At 45.1% G+C, this 11,849-nt stretch overlaps 1 pseudogene; it reads left to right on the top strand.

Moving 5' to 3' along the window:
• Positions 1-7,941: 7,941 nt before the first annotated feature.
• Positions 7,942-9,637, top strand: LOC132364712 (elongation factor 1-alpha 1-like; annotated as a pseudogene).
• The last annotated feature ends 2,212 nt before the right edge of the window (positions 9,638-11,849 follow it).

The raw sequence follows: 11,849 nt of genomic DNA, 5'->3' as shown, positions 1-11,849 counted from the left end.
ATCCAATGAAGCCATTTCTCCCTGAAGAGATGAGTTAAAGCCAAAATAACCAAAAGGCAAAAATGGCCTTGGTTCAACAGAGCTTTGTTGCAGACCAAACACTGCTGCTGCTGCAACACCCACCCCTGTGCACCACACCCTAGTTCCCAAGGATGTAGCCCTGGCGAAGTGCTAGCCAAGGGGCCTTTCCTTATTCCTAAGCAGAGCCTCTGCTCTAGGCACCGGCCTCCTTTTCTTCCTGGGAACCTGAGTTGTACAAGGTAGGCCCTGGGAGGCTAGACTCAGGCCCCTGCACTCTCCCTCCCTGTGTCCACAGCTGACCCCAAGCCACCATTCCCCTGGTTCCTCACCCCTGTTCCTCAGCCTGAACACCCCAGCCCTGCAGGGTCATAAGTGCCTCCCAAGCAGAATGCCTCTCCTCTCCGAGAGCCACCTCCTCTCTCAGGAAGTTTCCAGGGACCTCCTCCCCTCCAGAGCTCTGAGATTTAAGCCCTTCAAGGGATCAGAAGCCCCAAGTCCCTGGCTTCTGTTCTATCAAAATTGGTCTTCATGGGAGATTTCATTTCTCGACCTGCACTGCAGCTGCTGGAGTCGTTCAGGGTCTCTTGCTGAAGGAAGATGATACTGAGGAATGAGAACTTATGGACACTAAGCCCTAAGCTCACCACTCAGGGACGGCAATTCACAGCCTGCTTTTGATTCTCTGAGCAAGTCATTCTACCTCTCTGTGCCCTGCTGTTTATTCTCTAAACGGAAGATGACAATCATACTCAATCCCACCAGACATTTGTCAAGCAAACTGGAGCTCTATTTCAGACACCAGAGAAGAACTGCAATGCAAAGTTTTGGAACTACTCTAAGGCATTCCAAACACCATGCCTTCCAATTTCACAGCAGTGCCTGGGTGCCCCCATGTGCCAGGCTATGCTGACCACTATGCGGACCACCAAGATGAGGGGAACATGATTCATACCTTCCAGGAGCTCCTACAGGAAGAGCTGACACATACACAAGTGTCTATCATGAACAGAATGAACCCCACCAAGTGCTATGTGTCAGAACAGTGCAGAGGTGAAAGAAAGCCCATTCTAGTATGGAGACGTTGGAGGAGGAGGCATCAGGAAGGCATCTCAGAGGAGATGGTGTTGGAGCTCAGCCTTGAAGAGGGTGGGCATTTCCACAGGTAAGACACAGGGAGGCCTTCCAGGTAGAAGGACAACAAGAGCTCATGTCCACTCAGGCTTTCCTCAGATTACACTCTCTTCCCTCACAAAAAGGACATGTCCAGCAGACCAGTGCTCTGACTCCGGGATCAGAGCCAACGTCTAAAAGAAACTTTCTCCTTAAAATAAGACAACCCTGAGACTTGAAGCAGCCTCGGAATTTGTGTACAAATACTGACTTCTGGCTGGACCCAGTTTATCCTGTTTATTCCCCCAATTGCAATTTCATCCTGATTCTAAGGGATGTCTAGATGTGCTGCTGGACTTGGGCTTACCCTTGATCTACAAACATTTACTAGATATACCAGCCCCCGCACTGATGCTAAGGTCCAAGAAAACCAAATGTCTCACAGAGTCATAGAAGCAGAGGGTTGGAGTGTCTGTTAGGACCATATTGTCTAACTCTATGACCTCGTTCTTGAACATATCTAAAGATGGGAAACTCACTACCTCCAAATATAGCCAATTTCAACTTCAAAACGTGCTCTTAGAAAGATCTCTTCTATACAACCAAAATCCACCTCCCAGAATATACTTAGCATATCTAAAGCTATGATTCTGTACCATGAACATTGTTATCAGCAATAATGATCATGCCCGATTTCATTAGAAACAGAAGCTGTTGCTCTACAACATGTGTAGCTGTAACTACACATTACTTCCAATAAAATCTGTATTGAGTCAAAGCATCCTGTTTGGCTTGTATGTTTTTCACGTACTGATAGTTCTGGTGAGTTGTGTTTTCGTTTATCAACATTTCTCTGTATCCAATTAGGATCCCTGAACCATGAAGAGAGAGAGAGAGATTATGATGGGAAGATCAAATTATCGATACAAAAGAACTTCTTAGGCTTTTCAGGTCAGTTCTGATTAAATACCTTGTTCTATTGTTCCTGTAAGTTATCAAAATATCCCAGGATGCCAATCTTTCAATATCCAAATTGTATTTCTTGATTGTCACCCACACCTAGAATAGAAAAAACATTTTTTTTCAGATCATGTGTTCAATTGTTTGGTTCAGAAAATATGGCACCGGGTCTATGAGTGGCCTGTTCTGAATTGGAGTATGTACTTTCCTTCTGCCATGAGTTAACCTTATTCCCAGGTGGCAGGAATCAAAGAATCAGCAACACTAAGAAGTCCTTCAAGTAAAGGTAGGCAACAATCTTGGAAGGAAAATCTATACCCCTCACGCAGCAGAGACAGTGGCCAATCTGGGTCTAGTATGGGACTTGAAATCAAGAGACCTAGGTTCTAATGCAAGCATATGTTGACTTCTTTATCCACTTAATTTCTCCATCTATAAACTGGCAGAAAAATCTTTGCCCTACCCCTGTCTGAGGGTTGTTGAATCAGATGAATTAGCATATAGGAAAGAACTTTGGAAACTAAATTAGCTCAAAATAAAAAGATCTATGGGAAATAATCACTAAAATACTTTTATTTACCATATGATTGAGACCACACTAAGCTCTTACACAATTCTCTAATTTAGTCCTCACAATAACCTATGACAAAAGTACTATTATTATCCCCATTTTACAGCTGAGCAAACTGAAGCACAGTGAGGTTAAAAATGTGGCTCTACCTAGACACAACAACACCCCAGTAGCAATGAGCACACGTACTGTCCAGATTTTGGTTTCTAATACTATTCTCCAATAAAAGAAATAAGGGCTCCTTGAAGACATGGCTGATTCTAGGACCAGGGCAGGAAATATACAAGATGATACAAAAGTATCTGGTACCAGAAATTAAGTAAGTCACACAATGATGGGGGTGTGTGACACAGGAACCAACAGGAAGAGCTCCAATGGTAAAAGCTGGTATAATTTGAGCAGCAAAATATTATTAGATTATAACTCAAAGTATAAAATAAATACCAATAAATATATACTTATATGAATAAATAATTGAATAAAAAAATAGAAGAGAATAAAAAATAATTTATGTAAATACTTTGCCCTAAAGGAGGTGGAACATAGCTCCCCATCCCTTAAGTGTGGGCTGCATTTAGTGACCTCTTTCTAAAGAGTACAGTATGGAAATGGGGTGAGGGGAGAGCCACTTTATAGAGGAGAAGCCTGACAAAACGTTGCCTCGGCCACACGAGCGCAGTTAATATCAACAGAGATGAGTCACACTGCTAGTTTGTGACCTTGATATGCTGTGATGAAAATGTTGCTGCACCTCTGTGTTCTACCTCCCCAGATCTCATAAGCCCACTCTAATCCTGAGAAACATATCAGAAAACTCCCAGCTGTGGGATATTTTACACAATACTTGACCAACACTCCTCAGAACTTTGGAGATCATCAAAAACAAAGAAAGTCTGAGAAACTGTCTCAGCCAAGAGGAACCTGTAATAGGTTGAACTGTATCCCTCAAAAGATATGCTGAGGTCCTAACCCTCAGTACCTCCAAACAGGACCTTATTTGGAAATAGGGGCCTTGCAGATGTAATTAGTTAAAACAAGGTCATACTGGAGTAGGTGACGACTGGTGTCCTTAAGAGAAGATGAGACACAGAGAAACAGACACATGAGGGCAGAACACAATGTGACGATGGGGGCTGAGATTGAAATCCCACAGCGGCAAGCCAAGGAATGCCAAGGAATGCTAGTTTCAGCAAACTAGCAGAAGCTAGGAACAGACAAGGAAGCATTATCCCCTACAGGTTTCAGAGAGAGCATAGCCCTGCCAACTGTGAGACAATACATTTCTGTTGTTTTAAGCCATCCAGTTTGAGGTGCTTTGTTATGGCAGCCCTTTATGGAAACTAATACAGAGCCTAAGAAGACATCTTTAGATGACATCCTGGGACAGAAAAAGACATTAGGTAAAAACTAAGGAAATCTGAATAGTTAAGAATAATATATCAATACTGGTTTATTAATTGTGACAAATGCACCATACTAACATGGGATGTTAATAACAGGAGAAACTGGTGAAACGTATATGGGAACTTTCTCCATCATTTTCACAACTCTTCTAAAAATCTAAAAGTATTCTAAAATTAAAAGTTTGTATTTAAAACAATGTGACCTAAGATCTTGCAGCCAGGAGATTAGGGGCACTGGAATTTGAAACCAGTTCTGATGGACTCTGGAGCCCAGGCTCTCGCTCCACTGGTTCTATACCAGTGGTTCTTGAACTAGGCAGCACACAGGAAACTCCTGGTTTAAAATTTTTTAACCACCTTAAAGAAATACTGATGTCTGGTTCACACCCTCCAGAGACTCAGATATAATCAGTCTGGAGTAAGGTTGAGCACTGGGGGCTTGGGGGTGGTAGTTAAAATTCCCCCAGGTGATTCTAATGTGCACCCAGTTTGAGATGCACGTTTCCAGGCTGTCCTGCTCATGTGTGACCCCTGAAGAATGCTGGGAGCCTTTATTTCCCAAGCTTGGGTTTTCTGACCCAGGTCATGCTTCTGGTGAGAGGCGGAGGAGAGGCAAACACTCTGCTGCTCTAGCCCTAGATCCAGGAGTTTTCTGCGACTCAGCAGCAACACCGTCGCTAAGACATTTCTACAATAGTGTCTTCCTGGCAAGAGCAGTGCTCTTTTACTTTGCAGTGGTAAACTGAAGAAGGGGAAAGCAGCCCAGGCATGGGCAATAGCATGTGAGAAAGCAGGGGTATGATAGGGTGTTTGGGGGAAACTGAGTGACTTGGTGTCCCTGGAGAGCCAGAGAAATTGGGAGAAAAAAGAAGAGCATCAGGAAGTACTGACCTGGGATGCTCAGCATGGTTTTGGGAATGGGGAGACATTTGAGGGTTTTAGACCAAGGAGAGACGTGATGAGCTTTACAAATCACGCTTTAGTGCAGAGAGTAAACTGCGGGAGAAGAGCCTAAAGGTAGGGAGACTCAGTATGGCTTCCCAACAACAAGTGAGGCACCCTCTGGTCCTGAACAAGGGCAGGCCCGAGGAGAGGGAGGATAGGAATCGGCTTCCAGGGGCTCTGAGAACCTAGGGCTGGGCCTAGAAGAGCCACTTTGAAGAGATTCAAACCTCTGTTCGCACTTGAGGGTGAATTAGTAGAGAGTAGAGGGGGAAAAGGGCAGGGACCAAAACCTGAAGGCAGTAACTGTTTTCAGGTCCCTGGACTTTCTGGCACCGGTGCTCTCTCCAGAAAGGAAGCCAGGGCATTCTCTGAACTTGAGGGAAAGAGACAAACAGGGCCTTTGTGACCACCTCCTGCGTCTGGTATGTGTTGGCCTTTTTTCAAGAAGATAAGGAAAATGTCTTTTGTATGCAAAAACACAGGCTCAATTCCCAGCAGTGAGCTTCTGATCACAGGAAAAGGAGCTGGGACCCTGCTAATATTTAGGTAAAGGCTCCTAGGGAGGCCTCTCTGAGAAGTGGGGTGTTAGGACAAGACAGTGTTAAGACAGGGGAAGATGTGTCGAGCCTGGGTGTTGCCCAGGGCAAGTGCAGGATGATGAACAGATTAGTGTGGGTGGGAACAGATCTTACCCTCCAACATCCTCCAGTCCCAGGGGAAGTCTCTGCAAAGTAACATGCCAACAGGCCAGCACCAAACAGAGCAAGCCCCGGGGATCCAAAGGGTACAGCGTAGATGCAGTCCAGGCCCAAGGTCTTAGATGATGCTGACCTATTTTAAAAGTGAGGACTCTCACCTCCCATTCAGCTGTTTATCCTGTGACATTATTCCACCTTGCCCATCTCCTGGGACTATCCAGCTTATTTAATCCACGCCCACTAAACGCTCCCATGTGGCCCAGACTTGCCAACAGGATCCCAGACCACAGAATCCTTCCTTTAAACAATTCCAACAACAGCTCCCTTTGCTCTGAGTTTGCCTGTCCAAGGCCCAAATCCATATTGGCGGTCTAGGCCTCCCATTAAGTCTTTTTATTTCAGTGTATTTCATCATTACGAAATACTTTAAACATACAAAACAAAACAAAACAAACAAGATACAAATCCACATCCTGCTCAGACCTGATGAAACAACAGGGGACGCAGGGGACATGGACAGGATTCCAATTCAAGGAGTAAGTTGGTGCCATGAGAGAGAAGGTGCTTTGGATGCGTGGAAAGAATTCTGAACCCTGACCCTGAAGACGTGGGCTCCAGCCCCAGCTCTGCTGCCTAATGGTTCTGAATGCTCAAGTGGATCATGCTCTCTGCTCAGTTTCCACAGTCCCCCTCGCGTTTCTCCTTCTTTCCAACCTCTATACATGGCGAGCCCCAGGGCTCAGTCTTCGGGCCTCCTGTCTGTACTCTCTACCCTCACTCCCTGAGTAATCTCATCTAATCTCATGACATTTAACATCATTGAAATGCTAATGACTTCACTTGCATCTCCAGCTTGGTCCTCTCCTCTGAACCACAGGTATGAATATTCAACTGCCTTGGCATTTCTCATGTTCAGTGTCTAACAGGATGCCCAAAAAGCATCTCAGACTTCACGTGTCCACAGTCAAGCTCCTGTTATGGCCCCCACGTCTGTTCCTTACACAGCCAACCCCATCTCAGAAAGCGGTAACTCCACTCTTCCAGTTGACCTGACCAAAAATCTTGGGGCGTGTTTGATTCCTCTTTCTCACACACCACACATCTGAGTCATCAACAAACCCCCTCAGCTCTACTTTAAAATACAGCCAGATTCAATCCCAGTTGCTACCACCCTGGTACAGGTCCCGACCCAGGAACAGGCACTATCCTCTCTTTGCTGGATTGTTGCAGGAGCCTCCTAGCTAATCTTTCCTCTTTCATTCTTGTCCCTCTATGGACATTCTAAACACAGTGACACTAAGTTGGATTACATCACCCCACTGCTCAAACCCTCCAATGGCTTCTTGTCTCATTTAAATCAACAACCAATGTCCTGATAATGACCTATGGCTTATATGCTCTGACCCTCATTCCCACTTAGTAATGACTACTAAGCCTGAACTGCATTCCAGCCGCATTGGCCTCCTCATGGTTCAACATTCCAGGCTGCTCCTACCTCAGGGCTTTTGCACATGCCCTTTGCCTTACTCAGTTCCTTCATCTTTTTTCAAATGTCACCTTCTTAGTGAGACCTTCCCTAGCTACCTAATCTAAAATTGTAACTCCATCCCCTGCCCTTCCTGTCCCCCTTGCCTACTTTATTCTTCTCCTTAGTACTTAACACTATCTAGTATACCACACAGCTTGCTTATATTGTTTGCTGTCTAGTTTTTCTACTATCCATAAGGTCAGTGATTTAGTCACTTTACTCTCCACTATATCTCTAGTGCCTAGAACAATGCCTGGCACATAATATGTACTCAATAAACATTTGTTGAGTGAATAAATCTTGAAAATAGGGAATATCTTCTTATGTCCTCAAAATAATACTGTAAGCCTATTAAGATGGGAATGAAGAATTATTGGGCTTAGAAGTGAAGGGATATGACACAGACTGAAATTCCAACGCTACCACCCAAGTCCTTGTATAAGGGGACACCTCTCAAGATAACTGCCTTTCAAAATGTGAATACCTTTAGAGCGAGGTTGAGTCAGAGTAAGATGTATAAATCAATTTGCTCCAGAAAGGAAAGGAAAGGAAGATGCTATGGACATTCAGGTAAGAAGGTCCAACCCCAAGCTGACCTAGGCAGACTGAAATCTTGGTGTAACAGCTAGATGGCCTATTAGAGGGGTCAGGGTCAGGGCACTATCCCAAATGCCCGAGGCTTAGCAGCTTTTTTGCAATGGGTTTGCCGCCAGGACACAGGTGTCATGAAAACCACCACTAAACCTAAGCAAAAATGGGAAAGGAGAAGACCCACATCAACATCATTGTCATTGGACATGTAGATTCGGGGAAGTCTACCACTACTGGCCATCTGATCTACCAATGTGGTGGGATCGACAAGAGAACCATTGAAAAGTTCGAGAAGGAGGCTGCCGAGATGGGAAAGGGCTCCTTCAAGTATGCCTGGGTCTTGGACAAACTGAAAGATGAACGTGAGCGTGGTATCACCATTGATATCTCCCTATGGAAATTCGAGACCAGCAGGTACTATGTGACCATCATTGATGCCCCAGGACACAGAGACTTCATCAAAAACATGATTACAGGTACATCCCAGGCTGACTGTGCTGTCTTGATTGTTGCTGCTGGTGTGGGTGAATTTTAAGCTGGTATTTCCAAGAATGGGCAGACCCGTGAGCATGCCCTTCTGGTCTACACTCTGGGTTTGAAACAACTAACTGTTGGAGTTAACGAAATGGATTCCACTGAGCCACCCTACAGCTAGAAGAGATACGAGGAAATTGTTAAGGAAGTCAGTGCCTCCATTAAGAAAATTGGCTACAACCCCGACACAGTAGCATTTGTGCCAATTTCTGGCTGGAATGGTGACAACATGCTGGAGCCAAGTGCTAACATGCCGTGGTTCAAGGGATGGAAAGTCACCTGAAAAGATGGCAATGCCAGTGGAACCACACTGCTTGAAGCTCTGGATTGCATCCTGCCACCAACTCGCCCAACTGACAAGCCCTAGAGTTTGCCCCTCCAGGACATCTACAAAATTGGTGATATTGGCACTGTCCCTGTGGGTTGAGTGGAGACTGGTGTTCTCAAACCTGGCATGGTGGTCACCTTTGCTCCAGTCAATGTGACAACTGAAGTGAAGTCTGTTGAAATGCACCATGAAGCTTTGAGTGAAGCCCTTCCTGGGGACAATGTAGGCTTCAATGTCAAGGATGTGTCTGTCAAAGATGTTCACTGTGGCAATGTGGCTGGTGACAGCAAAAATGACCCACCGATGGAAGCAGGTGGCTTCACAGCTCAGGTGATTATCTTGAACCATCCAGGCCAAATCAGTGCTGGATATGCACCTGTGCTGGATTGTCACACAGCTCACATTGCTTGCAAGTTTGCTGAGCTGAAGGAGAAGATTGATCATCGTTCTGGGAAAAAGCTGGAAGCTGGCCCCAAATTCTTGAAATCTGGTAATGCTGCCATCGTTGATGTGGTTCCTGTCAAACCCATGTGTGTTGAGAGCTTCTCTGACTATCCTCCTCTGGGCCATTTTGCTGTTCGTGACATGAGACAGACGGTTGCTGTGGGTGTCATCAAAGCAGTGGACAAGAAGGCAGCTGGAGCTGGCAAGGTCACCAAGTCTGCCCAGAAAGCTCAGAGGCTAAATGACTATTATCCCCAGTACCTGCCACCCCAGTCTTAATCAGTGGTGGAAGAACGGTCTCAGGACAGTTTGTCTCAATTGGCCATTTAAGTTTAATAGCAAAAGACTGGTTAATGATAACAATGCATGGTAAAACCTTCAGAAAGAAAGGAGAATGTTTTGTGGACCATTTGTTTTGTGTGTGGCAGTTTTAAGGTATTAGTTTTTAAAATCAGTACTTTTTAATGGAAACAACTTGACCAAAAATCTGTCACAGAATTTGAGACCCTAAAAAAGTTTAATGAGGAAAAAAAAAAAAGTCTAAGCAGCAGTTTTTTTTTTGTTGGTTTTTTTTTATATATATACAATGTTAACTACTTGTTATTTCTATTTATTTATTTATTTATTTATTTATTTATTTATTTATTTATTTATTTATTTATTTATTTTTGGCTGTGTTGGGTCTTTGTTTCTGTGCGAGGGCTTTCTCTAGTTGCGGCGAGCAGGGGCCACTCTTCATCGCGGTGCGCGGGCCTCTCACTGTCGTGGCCTCTCTTCTTGTGGAGCACAGGCTCCAGACATGCAGGTTCAGTAGCTGTGGCTCACAGGCCTAGTTGCTCCACGGCATGTGGGATCTTCCCAGACCAGGGCTCGAACCTGTGTCCCCTGCATTGGCAGGCAGACTCTCAACCACTGCGCCACCAGGGAAGCCCTAAGCAACAGTTTTTGAGCAACGTCAGAGCTAGCAGGGAGCCTTCAGTTCACCTTACCTCTTTGCTTTACAAATGAAGAAACTGAGACCCAGGGGAAGGGAAAGACTAGATCATCCAAGGTCAGCAACCTACATGCCTGGATATTGGCTAAGCCAGGGCTGAAACCCAGGTTTCCAGCCCTCAGGCCAATGAGATTTCTATACCGCAACCACCAACCCACCAGGCCTCACAAGGCCCTGTCACAAAAGAGCCATACAGCAGGCGGATTTCACTTCCCTGATGCATGTGGCAGTACCCACGCAATGCCGAAAATGATCCCAAAGGAAATTTCTTAGCTGGGAGTCCTGCAGAGAACCAGAATGGGACTTGGAAAAGAACTAAATTCCTTCTGGGATATTCAGCCAATGGGAATGGAGCCCAGAAATCACTGATGTTTTCTGTTTGGGGAGATTTTTTAAATAGCTATCTTTGAAGAATGAAAAGTGGCTACCATGCTGCTGGGAAAATGAAGTCATTGTTTTGCAAGATATATGAGGAGAAGAAAAGAAACGCTACATATATTAAAATGAACTAGTTCTAACTCTTGGGCTGGGAAGTTAACCCTTGCCTTCCATTTCTTTCCTAAAGTATTTACCAACAGAACTGAAATCACAAAGAGAAAGCCCTTCAGGACTCAAAGGGGAGGCTGCCAATTGAAAGGAAAAGGAGAAGAAAGAAGAGGATGAGCATTCAATCTCATCAGAAAGAAGAGAATGAATATGGGCTTTGTATCTGGAACGTCGCAGATAGTGTATTATTTATTCCTTACAATAGCCCTCCGTGGCAGATCGATTATTCCCATTTCAACGAGGAGGAAAACTGGGGCTCAAGGAGCTTAGCTAATTTGCCTAAGGCCATACAGCTAGTAAGTAGCAAAACTAGGACTCAAGTCTTTCTTAACCCCAGATTTCATGATCTTGCCTTACTCCACGCTGTACAGTGCAGCTCAACTTTCATACTTTCTCTAGTACTTCAGTTTCTTCTCCATAAAATAAGGGCACTCAATCAATACATCTCTAATCTGTCTCACAGCAAATCATCCTTAGTTGGTGATTTTCTGGATTTGCAGGACTCCTGAGCCCCAAGAAGAGTTCTCCCATTGGGCTGTTCCTCCGTCCTGCTGAGCTTGAAGGAAGTGATCAAGGCAGCACTTCTTGCTGACCCTACACTAAGGATTGCAGCCTCTGGAACACCAATTCAGTGCCTGTAGGTCTCCTCCTGGCTTGAACGTCAAGACCAATACACAGAAGCACCAGTGGGAGAGGCCTGGGATCCTGGAATGTCCCTGAGGAGTTTATTTATAAAACCTAGGGTACATCTAACAAGTTCATCATGTGGCATGTGGCCATGTGTGCAAAGAAAGAACTGCCCTAGAGAAGCCTTTGCCAAGACAAGGGCTAAGCTGTGAGCAAGCCTAGCAAGTATAAGGGACAATAAGGGAGATGGAGGAGATGTTTGTAGATTGTAGACATCTTCCTACAGAGCAGGAAGAGGCTTAATGCTTTAGGAAAGAGTTCCAGAGTAAACCCAGTCGAGGGTTGGACCCTTGCTCTACCACTACCTGGCAGTGGGGACTGGGGTAAGTCACTTCCAAGCCGTGATCACACTCTAGCAGGGAATATAGCTATAGACAAGTAACTACAACCAAGCTTGATAAGCATCTGGCAAGGGTGGCGGAGCTCAAAATTGGAGATTCTCAGAGCAGGATAAAGCCATGCAGCAGGCGGTCAGGCAGGAGCAGGGAG

The sequence above is a fragment of the Balaenoptera ricei genome, chromosome 4 (assembly GCF_028023285.1).
Source record: "Balaenoptera ricei isolate mBalRic1 chromosome 4, mBalRic1.hap2, whole genome shotgun sequence".
Lineage (NCBI taxonomy): Eukaryota > Metazoa > Chordata > Mammalia > Artiodactyla > Balaenopteridae > Balaenoptera > Balaenoptera ricei.
This window is presented reverse-complemented; position numbering and strand designations above follow the sequence as displayed.